The 14,669-nt window shown below is 39.3% G+C and overlaps 1 long non-coding RNA gene across 1 annotated transcript; it reads left to right on the top strand.

Moving 5' to 3' along the window:
• Window positions 1-2,627: 2,627 nt before the first annotated feature.
• On the top strand, window positions 2,628-4,180 carry LOC112193641. Its single transcript, XR_002933948.2, has 3 exons — window positions 2,628-2,984; window positions 3,335-3,493; window positions 3,892-4,180. It is a non-coding gene; the product is annotated as an uncharacterized LOC112193641 (long non-coding RNA).
• The last annotated feature ends 10,489 nt before the right edge of the window (window positions 4,181-14,669 follow it).

The following is a 14,669-nucleotide window of genomic DNA, read 5'->3' as shown; positions in this document are numbered from 1 at the left end:
ACTAGAAGAATGTAATGGCATGGGACTTTCATGTTAATAAAATGCGCAGTGATGAGCATTGGGTTTCCATTCACACCTCATAAGCTGCGAGGCTAAAAGTGCATGTAGTATTGACGGCATGAGTTCTCATGCTTGTGTGTCAATAAATGAAGGGGGACGGTGCATGCAGCCAATAAGCATGGCCATACATGTTTAAAAGAATGCTTATGCTGCCAAAGCGTGGCACTATATTAGGAGCATAACATGTATGTATATAATCAAAACATGATGAGTCATGGGGCAATTATATAATTGGATAAGCATGTGATTTGCAGGACCGTCATATATATCTAACACTGTGAGCATGCTTATATGATTCAGAATCATGAAGATAGCATGTAAATATACAACAGCACTTATCTTAGACTTGCAGACTCCGCAATAGGATGGTGAGGATTGCTATTTTCAATGTTCTAGGATCGCAGAGAGTTGCTGATCGATTGCTGGAATGCCCAGAATAAATGATGAGTGTGCGTTAGGACTTCCTGGCAGTGCTGATTGATTAGCGGAGCTTTTGTTATTGGCGGAGCCGCTGCGATGCCTAACGGACTAGGTCAAGATTGTTGACGCTGGAGGTGTTTGTTGGAGAATGGTACTCTTGGCGGAGCTTTGTTTAGCGGGTCTGCTGCGTTAAGCTTTGTGCCGCTGCGCTAAGTTGGTTGTGACGGGAACGTCAATGGTCACAACGAGAGCGTCAATGGTTGTGATGGGAACGTTCGGTGGTTTGGCTGTGTGCAACCGGCAAGTCTGCATAAGTGAGCAATTAAAGAGGACAGAGCTTTGGTGCTAACGCTGATCAGGGGATAAAGCTTGGCGGTAGAGTTTCTGGGTGTCTAAAGTAAATACCGCTAGCGGTGGTGGTAAGCCATGAAGCTGCGTCAAATTTTTTGTATGGCAGTGGTTCTTGTTGGCGGTGCGACAACAAACAAGGCTCAAAGTTGGCGATTGGCTGGCAGCCAAGATTGCAAGGGTTGATCAAAGCTTGACGGACCTTACTTAGCGGAGGCTTGCATAGCGGTGCCTAGTGGTTGTCGGAGCTTTGCTTAGCGGTTGGTGGAGGTGCCTTGCTTGGCGAAGTGTCACTGGCGGTAGTGTCGTTCAAACTTTGCCTGGCGGTAAAGCTTGGTGGAGGATTGTGCTTACCCATTCGCTGATCTTAGAAGGCTGCTTGTGAAGCTTGGAGAGAGAGAGAAGAGAGAGAGAGAGTGAAGACACGATATATAGTGGTTCATTTCCCGCTAAGGCGGGAAACTACGTCTACTTGAAGCTTTTATTATGTGTCGGGCCCTGAGGCTCAACAAGATTACAAGAGTTGTAATGGAGTGGAGTTTGAGTGGGAGGAGTGGTCCCTTTTATAAGGAAGGGAGCCACTCTCCTTTACATTTTCTTCAATGTGGGACAAAGAGTCCCACTTCTAGTCTTCAAAGCATGTTGTGCATGCAAGTTGTCATGGTTGGGAAGTTGGCTTCCCGGCAAGCTCTTGGGCACTTCCGACTACCACGGTGTAGCTTGGACGTCAGGCTACGGGATGCATATCGTTGTTGGGTCCCACCATGGCTTGTGGGACCCCCACGAGGGTGTTGTTTATGCTTGGTGACATAGATACTAGCCTTGCTAGTAGAGGTATCTACATTCTTTTTTAGGGTTTCTCTGTAAAGCATTGGTCTTTATCTTCTTTGGGACCCCAACTGAACCCGTTGATTTGAATTTCTTGATTTTTGTCCAAGTAGATTTTGCTCGGGGAAATTGTTATAACCCAAAAGTTATTAGCACTACAAAATTCAGGGATGCATGTGCAAATGACGTCTTAATGGTATCATCTTGCTCTTTTTCCTTCTTCTCCATGTTTCTTATGTGCATGGTTAATCAGACTCGGGCTAATTTAATGGTTCTCATGAATTTGAAATATTGAGGCCTTAGAGAAAAGTTTCTTTCATTGGATGCCGACTTGGAATTAGTTTATGTGATTTCATTTAAATTATTTATGATTCTGTTCAAACTTGGGTTGTTTGTCCAATTGACACAGCACAACCCTTAAAACGCATGATGCAGGTTTGGCTATGAAAGCTGTGTGGGTTAATTTAGAGAACAAAATTGTCTTGTTGTATTTCTGGTGGTAGCAAAATTGTCTTGTGGTGCTGATTTTTTGTTATGAGTTGCTGCTCTTTTATATATTTTATTGTTTTTTTTTCTATCGCTTCAATGTTATCATGAGTTCTGTTGGCTGCCTTAGGCTTGTGTAGTTGGCTTTTGGGGGTATTTAATTATACACATTATATAATGGTTCTTGTATTTCAGGATTAATAAAGGTGATGCAGCATTGAGAACCCACCAAATAAATCTATGGTGGGATCTTCTTCCCACATCCATGTCCATATATACAATATATTGTCTTTTAATTGTTATTCAAATGTTCAATTAATAATTTTTCTATGGCTGTCATGATTTCTTTCCCAACCTTTTTAGATCTTTAGCAATGTGTTCTGTGGTTGTCAATGTTTTGCAATGTGTTTCATTGTGTGAAAATTTTGTAGTTTGCAGAGCTTGACCTTCTATATCTTTCAAATCAGCAAATTGATAGGTAGAGTTGCTAGGATTTTCTTTGTAGTGTGAGAAGTGCCTTAGTTCTAGATACCAAGAGATTTTTCTAGGCAAGGTCATATGTGAAACCAAGTTTAAAATCCTACAATGGTTTCATTATCTGATAAAATGAGGGCAAAGAAAATGATTATAGCTTTGCCCCTTCTGTCATGAATTAGAGTGTAGAAGCTGATTTCTCTAATCTTGTTCTCAACTGTTTTCCAAGTTTGTTTTCTGCTACTTCTTCCATTTTGTGTGACTCTTTCATTTGTATATACAGTCTGAATTTAATTTAAGTCTTTGGTTCTTGTTACCTGTGAAGGCTTTACAACTGATGGCCGCGCTGCTATTGCTGCCAATTGTAGGTAAGATCAGTTTTCATTCCTTGTTTGTTGCTATTTCGATAGTTTATGGAATGTGATTTGCACTTATGGCTTTCTTATTCTTGGTTTAATTCTTCAGTTCAGTTGCTACTGTGTGGTGATAAACATGTTTGCAGCTTACGTACCAATCCCTGTGATCCTATTCCTTTTTTTTTGCATTCACCTTTTGAGGATCTTTCAGTCATACTGTCAACTACATCTGATTTCAAATCATTGAGGCCATTGGTTTAATTGCTTTCCCGATAGCTGTACCTCTCTTGTGTCCTTGAATTTTGCAGCCATTTCAGTTACTCATTAAGTTCTTACCAATGGGTTGTGGTTTGATATGGCAGGAGATCTCAATTGCAGCAAATGTAGCCCAAAAGGAAATTGATAAGTACATCAAGATACCTAGAGAAGCCCTTCAGCTAAGTCGACCTATCAACAACAGTTCTATATCGGTCTAAATGCCAAGGTTTTGCAGTCTCCTCCAGCTAAATACATCTACTTAGGTACTTTTGTTTCGGTCCAGAATCTGGCACTTGAATTGTTGGCTGGTTATACATTACTTAATTTGAGTCTTCTTTCGGCATGAGTCTTGATGTTATTTGGTTAGATGGTTGTTAAAGGAAAGACATATGATGTTGATTATGATTTTTTGTATATATGTTCTAGACTAGAATGAGATTTTTGGGAACTATTTTTGCAAAGTGAAATTATTTCACCACTACTAAGGTACAATTTTAATCGACCAATCATGTCTTACATTTACTCTCATATATTGTTAGACAATTCATTTTAGTACTTGTGATTCATATGAGTTAGTAGAGGACAGAGGTTTACATAGTAGCTGATGGAGTACTTTTCTGGAAATGCATAATGTACATTAAAGTCTTTGCATTGTCTGCAGGACAAATGGGAAACTTAATTTGGTTCACACAGCACAAATCTCTTCTTAGCAAAGAAGGGGAGAGCCTGTTCCCCAATTGTTCTTGGACAAGAGTATTGGTTGCCCATTCTTACTGGTGCCAACACCAGGCTAAGCAACATGGCAAGCACCAGGCTTGTCCCAAGGATCACAGACAGTAGCTCAACTTGTAGACATGTAGTTCCAATGTACTCGGCATTGTATAATGTAGAAAAGAGCAAAAGTTGATAGATACAGAGAAAAAGGCAAATGTACAAATGACCCTCCTAAATTAGTGAATGAATATTTGGGAAATAATTATGTTTGATATCAATTTACTGAATTCATTTAATATGTGGTGGGATTTGAATTAATTTGATTGTTATATATTTTGTAACAATTAGACATCAAGAATAAATGAAAAGTATTGTCCAACATGTTATAACATAACGTTAAAAGCTCAATATGTCGTCTCAAAGCACAGCATAATATTGACAATAGCCACAAAATAAAAACTGTCATATGAGATTAATACAGATCACGGATGCTATCACAAAATAGTTGTGTGAATAACAGTCACACAACAGTTATAAAAAAAAAAAAAAGACTTCTGAATTACAATCACACAACGGGTTCTTAAGTTGCCCGTCGTTTGAGTGAAGTTCACACGACAGTTAATGATGTTGACAAGCTATCAACAGCCTGTCGACATGCATGCCGAGTTCTTCAGACGACAGTTCTCTAAATCATGTTTCATCAGACGGTAGCTAGATATACGACAGTCAGCTTCGCATCAGGCGACAGTTTTTAGCCGTCGTCTGATTCAATTTTTGTACTAGTGTGTGTGTGTGTGTGTGTGTATAGATCCTATCCAGAGCGAGGTTAGGGTTTAGGATCACTTTTCAGTCGCATATCCACATCTTGACTGTTCAGTTTTTAGGTACTAATGTATAGATCACCTCTGTAAAATTTCAGCCAAATTGATGGTAATTAAGGCATTGATAACTGCCTTAAACCTAGTACAGTTCAGGGTGGACATATTTAGTTCGTTCATTGGTTTAAGTAGGTTAGATACCTTAAAGATCATCAAATTGGCTGAAAATCTGCAGAGATTATCTATACTTTAGTACCTAAAAATTGAACGGTCAAGATTTGGATATGAAACCGAAAAGTGATCATAAACTCCAACCTCACACGTTAATTTCAGAGTGAGGCCTCGCTCTAGATAGGATCTATACACACACACACACACACACGGAGCCGATCGAGAGAGAACATTCGCACTATCGCTAAAGTTCGGACGTCGATGCAGCAGCCCCGCTCAGGCCGCGATGGTGCGGCGCCGCTTGCCTGACAGAGGCCAGGGGTCGGACTGACCAATCTGTAGTCAGGTGGAGTCGCCGACAATGAGGTTGCAGCGCTGCCTAGAACCTTGCAGTTGCAAGTGCGGTTCCTACCCAGAAACCTGCAACCTGGATCTCCTCTGACCTCGATTGCTGCCCAGAAGCGATCTGGGATGCCTGCGACCTCTATCCAGCCCGATTCACGCCGCCGTCGTTGCCTGAATGGGGCTGTTGCTTAGTGATAGTGTGGACATCCGTCTGTGATCGAGTATATATATATACATAGAATTTTTCTCAAGTGCGGACGTCTGTATCGGAATTTCGAAACGGATTTCCGGTTTTCACCCACTTTTCGATCACATATTTTGATCTTAACCGTTCAGTTTTTAGTTCCTAATGTATAGATCATATCTAATTTCAGCCAATTTGGCGATCGTTAAGGTATCCAAAACTGCAATTTACACGAACGAACCGAATCTGTCAAATTGAAACCGTTCGTGTACATTGTTGTAATTTGCAGTTTTGGATGCCTTAACGATTACCAAATTGGCTGAAATTTTGCAGAGGTGATCTATACATTAAGACCTAAAAACTGAACGGTTATGATGTGAAAATGTGATTGGAAAGTAGGGGAAAATGGGAAATCCATACAGTCCGCACTGTAGCCGAACTGTATATATATATATATATATATATATATATATATATATATATATTCCTCTTTTCATGAACTCAGTATTCTTCTATTAAATTTAGGGGAGTGAAATTTGCACTCCCTTTCACTTTCTCTATCATCTTCCTCATGTGTATGCTCTCGGCTTTCTCATTTCTGCTGAACCCTTTCCTCTTCAATCTTCATTGAAAATGTATTCATCTTATGTGAGTGCAAAATTTGTCTCTCCATCTTCTAGGACTAACCTTTCAAGAATTCAATTCTTACTAACCAGTGCTCACTCCATGCATGCTAGGCAATTAAAGCCAGTTTCCAGAACTAAACCCACTTGAAATCAAATATCAATTCCCAATAGAAAGATTTCTAATTCAAACTCTTTGCATCCAACTTCTCTGTACATAGCCAATGGCTAAGTCAATAAGTTGGGTTGGGAGGGTTTGGAGAGGAGGAACCTATAACAAGGGTTAGGTGTCTGAACAAAGAAGTATAAGAAGAGAAAGCTCACAAAGTGGTATATAAGGTTAAATTTGAAAGTTGGGACTAAATTGCATCTGGTTTTGTCAATACAATACTTCTAGTAATTCTATATGAGATTGGCTGCATAATATAAAAGATTTGTTATTGTGGCTGCATGTTTCCTACAAGTGGACATACATGCGATAACTAAAGAGAAAGAGGAGTAGAGAACCAGATGCAATGGGCTGGTGGAAGCTTTGACTAAGAATCTGACATGATCTTAGCAAATTCGTGGTTTAATTACCCGTAATCACAGAGACAAGAGCATGCAAAGATGGCTGCCAATCAATGGTGATGCTAAAGATGATGGATGTGAAATTTGTTAGCAGCTGCTGCTGACTGGTTAGTTGGTGATCAAAACTGGAATTGGATCCACTATAGAAAACACATTTTCGTTGAGGTTGTTGAAAAGAACAAAAGAACCATATGGAAATAAGAGATGAGAGTAGTCAGAAGAGTAATTGTGGAAAGAAAAATATTAAAATGAAAATGGGAGTGTGGTTTACAAAAAGGGGAGTGCAAATTTCACTCCCCTAAATTTACGTTGATAAACTTTTTAACCTAACAATGTTACAACAGTACATGAACAAATTAATGGCTTCAAAGTCAAAAACTCGAATGGAAACAGAAGACAGAATTTCCTCATTGCCAAATGCAATTCTTTGTCAAACCCTTTCATACCTCCCGATATTACATGCTGTGAGGAGCACCATTCTCTCTTCAAAATGGAAGAACTTATGGACTTCCCTTCCCAATCTAGACTTCGATCAATGTGATTTCCCCAAACATTGGCAGAGCTCTGATCGATTTTAGGGCTTTTGTTGATGGTGTACTTTCAGTGCGCGAGTCATCAGGAATCACCATTCAAAAATTCAGCCTTTTTTTGGCAGGCAAAAGGTTTGAGTGATGTGGATGTCACTCGTTGGATGTGCACTGTAGTTAGTGTAATGTTGTAGATCTTGGTCTTACCATTGTCGATAAACTATCAAAACATGGTAATATCAAAATGCCTCGAACTCTTTTCGAGTGCAAAACACTTCAGGTATTAGCAGTGTCTTCAAATTGCATTACATATGATCCTCCTTCAACAGGGTGTTTTCCTAGACTCCAAGTCTTGCAATTTAGGGCTAAGAAACCTGACAGGAATTCTATGAGAAAGCTTTTTTCTTGTCCCCGTTCTCGAAAATTTGTTTATAAGTTCTTCTCTGGAAAGACACGTTTCGGATGTGATTATCTCTGCACCTAAGTTGAAAACACTGGGCATATATTTGTCATTACGTAACGAGAGTTTTTGTGAACCTGGGTACAATTTTTCTATTGATACCCCAAAGCTAGAGAAGTTTGAAATCCGGGATCCTATTTTTTATTCAAGATACAATTTGGATGGTGCAAAAACTCTAGTTGAAGCCGAAATTAGCATCAATGGGCCACATGATCATGATGGGGAGTTTTTTGATAAGCAATCAACTGCATTACTGGCAGGAATATCCAATGTTAAGAAACTGAGTCTTTCAGCTCATTCCTTGGAGGTAGAAAGAAAAAAGTTTTTTACTAAAACTAATTATTGTTTCTGTGGATGAATTTATGTTTGATAAATGCTTTTATCTTCATGATCAAGGTTCATATCTACCTGCTGCGTTCAATAATTTGAGTGAACTAATCCTGGTTCTTATTGGAGAGGAAAGATGCCAGATTGGAAAAGTGACAAATAAAATATAACTTATAAGTGGGTCGATCTCACCCAATTGTACCGAGACCTTTTGTGATTAAAACTCAACACCTAACGGGTGGTTAAGTTGGGACAGTATCGGTACAATGGTGAGCCATGGGCCACGCTTGTCGCTGTTTAACATGGTATCAGAGCGGGTCCTTCTCCAATTGCGTCTCCACGTAGGCACGTATCATGAACCCAAATTGGGGTTCCCTGTATTGCCATTGAAATTACCAAGTGTCCAATGTGGGCCTTGGATTATATCGATCAAGTCTCCGATATGAGACTTGTGTCCCAATTTCTAATGTAGAAAAGAATATTTCAATTCAGGGTTAATTCGATGATTCTATTCATCCCACAATGAGGTTATATATACAAGTACAAAGGAGTAGTCTAACTCTAATAGGAAACAATATTTCCATAATTACAGGATATCCTAATTAAATAAAATCCTAATTACATACAGATTTACAGCGATTCTACACTCCCCCTCAAGTTGGTGCATAGATATCTATCATGCCCAACTTGTCAACTGAGCTGTCAAATACCTTCCTGGACACTCCTTTAGTAAGAACATCAGCTAATTGCTCATCTGAGTTTACAAATGGAAAGCGAATAACCTTTCTGTCAAGATTTTCTTTAATAAAATGACGGTCAACCTCCACATGCTTTGTTCTATCATGCTGAACTGGATTATGTGCAATCTCAATGGCAGCTGTATTATCACAATGCAAATCCATAGGCTTTTTAAGCTTGTATCCCAGGTCTTTCAAGACATTACGAATCCACAGCATTTCACAGACTCCGTGTGCCATACCTCGGAACTCAGCTTCTGCACTTGATCTGGCAACAACTTTCTGCTTTTTGCTACGCCAAGTGACAAGGTTCCCTCCAACAAAAGTGAAGTACCCAGATGTAGAACGTCTGTCAGTTTTATCACCAGCCCAATCTGCATCTGTGTACCCAACAACTTCCAATTCATCTTTTTTCTGAAACAGTAACCCTTTACCTGGCGCCATCTTTAAGTACTTCAAAATACGAAAGACTGCATCCATATGCTCTTCACTAGGACAATGCATAAATTGACTAATAACACTTACAACATAAGCAATATCAGGTCTAGTATGTGAAAGATAAATCAACCTTCCTACAAGACGTTGATACCTCCCTTTATCAGTTGGAAATTGATCAGGATAGATAGCAAGTCCGTGATTCATCTCAATGGGTGTCTCGATAGGTCTGCAGTCTAGCATCCTCGTTTCAGCAAGTAAATCAAGAACATATTTCCTCTGTGAAAGTGAAATCCCCTTCTTAGACCTTGCAACTTCAATACCCAAAAAATACTTCAGTTGTCCCAGATCCTTCATTTCAAACTCCTTTGACAAATTCTTTTGTAATTCATTTATCTCTTTCGGATCATCCCCTGTAACAATCATGTTATCAACATACACAATAAGAGCTGTAATCTTACCACTCTTGCGCTTGATGAACAAGGTATGGTCAGAATTGCTCTGTCTGTATCCAAAGGCTTTCATGGACTTTGAAAATCTTCCAAACCAAGCTCTTGGAGACTGCTTCAGGCCATACAAAGACTTCTTCAATTTACACACCTTGCCAACGTCATTTGGGTAATTCTTAACACCTGGGGGCACATCCATGTATACTTCTTCTTCCAAATTCCCATTAAGAAACGCATTCTTCACATCAAACTGGTGCAATGGCCAATCTTTGTTTGCTGCAAGTGAGATTAGAATCCGGACAGTATTAATCTTTGCCACAGGTGCAAAAGTCTCCTCATAATCAATCCCATAGCGTTATGTATATCCTTTGGCAACCAACCTCGCCTTGTATCTATTAATAGTTCCATCTGCATTAAGCTTCACAGTAAATACCCAACGACATCCTACAGTCTTCTTTCCAATCGGCATAGGTACTAGCTCCCATGTTGCATTCTTTTGAAGAGCTTCCAATTCTTCATTCATCGCCTTTGTCCATTTTGGATCCGTCAATGCATCTTGCACGTTACTAGGAATAGATACAGTAGATAATTGATCAACAACAAGTGCATGTGACCCAGAAATCCTATGGTTAGACATAAAATTAGCTATAGGGTATTTAGCTTTGGCTTTGATATCTGGTTCATATTGTTTCTTAGGAATTCCCTTGGTAACCCTTTGTGATTTCCTAGGTTCGACACTTTCTAACCCAGAAGACTCATTACAGTTTAGGGGTACCTGAGGTGGATCATTCTGACCGGGATCTTCAGTTGGTGATGCAGAAGGGGAAATATCTTGTGTGTGAGCTTTGGATATGTCTTGATTTTGATTCAAACTATCCAAAAAAGTTGTCTTTTCTGTTTCGGAATTCACAACACTCTGTTCGGCAATTACATTTTCTATTTCGGAATTCGCGACACTTCGTTCGGCAGTCGTATTTTCTATTTCGGAATTTGCAACACTTCGTTCAGCAGTCGCATTGTCTATTTCAAAATTTACAATGCTCTGTTCGGCAGTCGCATTGTCTATTTCGGAATTTACAATGCTCTGTTCGAAAACTGCATTTTCTGTTTCCGAATTTCTACCTTCAAATCTATCCTCCAAATTTTCCAAGTCTTCAAAGATATCAAAATCAATAATAGAACGAGAACGAGGATTCCCTTCACAACCTCTCTCCCCCTGAAGGGAAGACTGAGAAGCTCCCCCTGAGTAGTAAGGCTCGGATTCACGAAAAGCAACATCAAGAGAGACATGTATAGTGCCAGTGAGAGGATCATAACATTGATAACCCTTCTGGAAGTCAGCATAACCAACAAAGATACACTTACGGGCACGGGGATCAAGCTTGCTGCGTTGAGGCTTGGAAATATGAACATAGGCTGTGCACCCAAACACCCGGGGCTCCAAATTAGGCATAGAAGGGATGGTCAAAAGTGTATGAAGCTTCTGATGAGGATTCTGAAACTCAATCACCCGTGAAGGAGTACGGTTGATAAGATATGCTGCTGATTTTACTGCTTCTCCCCAATAGGACCGAGGTACATTCATGCCAAACAAGGAAGCACGAACAACTTCCATCAACTGCCTGTTCTTCCGTTCTGCTAAACCATTCTGTTGAGGAGTATAAGAATTGGAGGTTTGATGACGAATTCCATGTGACCGGCAAAACTCAATCATAGGGCCATTCACAAACTCTCCACCATTGTCAGACTGAAACACTCTGATGGATTGTTGATACTGAGTTGCCACCATTTTGTGAAATTCGGTAAACATTCCAAATACATCACTCTTATTCTTCAGTAATGACACCCATGTCATGCGAGTGCAATCATCAATAAACGTTACAAAATACCGAGCTCCAGAAAGAGAAGGAATTTTTGCAGGTCCCCAGACATCAGAGTGAATCTTCATAAAAGGAACAGGACTTTTATTAAGACTTGGTGAATATGAAATACGGTGACTCTTGGCCAGTTCGCAGATGTCACAGTGGAAATCCAAATCACTAACAACTGAAAACAATTGAGGTTGCAGCTTCTTAAGATAACGAAAGGATAGATGACCTAAACGGCGATGCCATAACCATACAGCTTCCTTCGCATTCTCTACCCCGTTGATCTGATTAGCCTGTCCCAAAAGATGCTTCTGTTTCTTTCCAGTCTCTGTCAGATCCAGATAGTATAATTTCCCCCTTCTAACACCATAACCAAGAATCCGTCGAGTCAGAATGTCCTGAAACACACAGAAAGACGAATAGAAGGTCACAATACATGCAAGAGCTAAAATAACTTGACCAACAGACAGGAGATTATAAGCTAGTGATGGAACAACTAAGACAGATTCAAGGGTTAAGGTATCAGATAAAGCAATAGAACCTTCTCCGGTGACCGGAGTTGGAGTACCATCAGCAGTAGAGACAACGTCTTGAGGGGAACGTCTAAGGTTTTTCACAAGATTTGGGTCATTGGTCATATGGTCAGATGCACCTGTATCAATTATCCATGTACTATTAAAAGTAACCTTACCCTTCATACCTGACTGCGCTACATTAGCGGAGGCATTGTCTAGGTAATCTTCCTCTTTAGTAGCAACAGCGACCTTGCCCAGATTCTTTCGCGGTTTCTTGGTGAAGTCCCACCAATCAGGGTAACCAATCACTTCATAGCACCGCTCCTTGCTATGACCTAATTCCTCACAGATAATGCACCTTTTATTTGCATATGGATTTGGTTTATCTAGAGGATGGTGTGGAGAAGGTCCTGATAAGCCTGGAGGAGGACCCTGTTTGCATTGAGCCATAACAGAAAATTCGGTAGTTACCGAATGCCCCATAGCCTGTTTCTCTGATTGCATTATTGAGGAACTCATGATTTTCGCAGGATTGGATTTTCAAGGGTTTCAAGATGGATATGAATGTTTTGAAAAAGAAATTTTTTTTTTTGTTTCTTTTGTCTAAAAAAAAGGTAGGGTGATGGTGGTTTGAAATTCAGGATGGTTTGATTTCAACGATGGTGGTACGCAGCGGTTTGTGGTGTTCTTCGGGATTCAGGATTTAGGATTCAAAGGATGCAACGCAAGTTCAAAGGATTGAACCTGCTCTGATACCAAGTAGAAAAGAATACTTCAATTCAGGGTTAATTCGATGATTCTATTCATCCCATAATGAGGGTATATATACAAGTACAAAGGAGTAGTCTAACTCTAATAGGAAACAATATTTCCATAATTACAGGATATCCTAATTAAATAAAATCCTAATTACATACAGATTTACAGTGATTCTACAGTTCTTTGAGGATGCGATTCTTGGGAATTTCTTAAAGAGTTCCTACAAAAATCGCCTAATCTGAAACATCTTAAAATAGAACAAGAATTAAGTGTTATTAATTATTTCACTTTATCTTACGTTTTATCAACATGCAGGTCATCACTTTGTAATCCAATGTTCTTTAACTAAATGCCAGGGAAACCTACGGTTTCAGGAAGAATGGGATTTTGATTCTACGTACGGCAATGATTCTATAATTCTATAATTTTTTTGTTTTTATCTAAATCTTTTAGATTACGTACGGCAATAATTCTATAATTTTTTATCAAAATCTTTTTTTTTTATCTAAATCTTTTATTCTACGTACGGCAATAATTCTATAATTTTTTTTTATATACATATAAATTAAGGAAATCAAGAAGTAGGCGAACGTATAATTATGTATTGATAGTTTTGTAGCTAATGTAAAATGAGATGCTCAAGTATAGGTATTCATCCCATACGTTATAAGACCTAGGCTTTACATAATTTGGTATACAATCCTGACGATCTTTTTGAAGGGTAATGTAAAATGAGATGCAGTCAGTCCATAATTTGGTACACAATCCATACATTAATCACGAGTATCATGTTGAGCAATCGATCAAGTGCTGGTGAACCATAGTGTGACCGTGAAAGTCACAAGATCAAAGAATTAGTGAGATGGAGATTCCAATATAAATAAATGAAAAACAGAAAGAAAAAAAAAATAAGGGTCCTGGAATCGAGTATCAAAGGTATGCTCTAGTGCAATCGAGCTGATTTGGTCCTCTTGGTTAGTGAGCCGAATATTCTCTTGGTGCAACTTTGTTCTGAAGTCGAGCTCGTGTGGAAGGTTGGTCTGCTACATCCAACCCAGAACCGTTAGAGGGTATTTACTATTTAACGTCTTATGAGAGTGAAGCACGGAGTTCATCTCTATTTATTCCTAATTTCAGGTCTTGCATGCGACCTCCCAACAAGGGATCTCAAGTTTGGACAAGGCTATAGATGGCAGAAGGGCGGGGAAGGGAGAATATGGTGTACATCTGCAAATCTTGGTGAAGATGGGTTCTTGGGAAAATGAGCAAGGGACGAGACCAAACAAGATGCATGCATCCAATTATGTGCTCTATTAGTTGAGAATCAGTAAGTTTCATATGAAGAAAATACATGCATCCAACTATTCGAAGATGAAAGAAACAGGACCCAAAACAAAGGAGATAGCTTAACAGCAGCTGAAAAGCTGAAGACGGATTATCATCAACTCTCTAACTAGAGTAACATTAGGTGACACCTTCCTACTCGGATTATCCCATCTGATAAATCACCATTTTGAGGAGGATCTGTAGCCAACATACGGAATTTAAGAATTCATAATTTGTGCACTCTGTTAAGAAGTATATTTCCTTAACTTGATGATTGAGAATGAGCCTTGATTTGAACGGGTGGAGCACTAATTTGGCATTGATATGAACATCCAAAACCAACACCAAAGCCAAAAAGAACTGGAGCTTCTAAAACACATCTCAGATGCTAGACCAAATAGAGCTTGCAAACCCAAAGCAATAAATCAATACAAATTTGGGGCTATATGCTCAGAAATAGTAATATGCCCCTTATAAGATTTCCTAAAATGACACAGCAAGACACACTCATGCAAAGCAGAGAGAGAAATGGCGCCCTTTCTCTCTCTCTCTTTTGGGAACCAACTCATGCATCACTTTGGGTAATATAGCAAGAAGAATCATAATCATCA

The sequence above is a fragment of the Rosa chinensis genome, chromosome 3, assembly GCF_002994745.2.
Source record: "Rosa chinensis cultivar Old Blush chromosome 3, RchiOBHm-V2, whole genome shotgun sequence".
Lineage (NCBI taxonomy): Eukaryota > Viridiplantae > Streptophyta > Magnoliopsida > Rosales > Rosaceae > Rosa > Rosa chinensis.
This window is presented reverse-complemented; position numbering and strand designations above follow the sequence as displayed.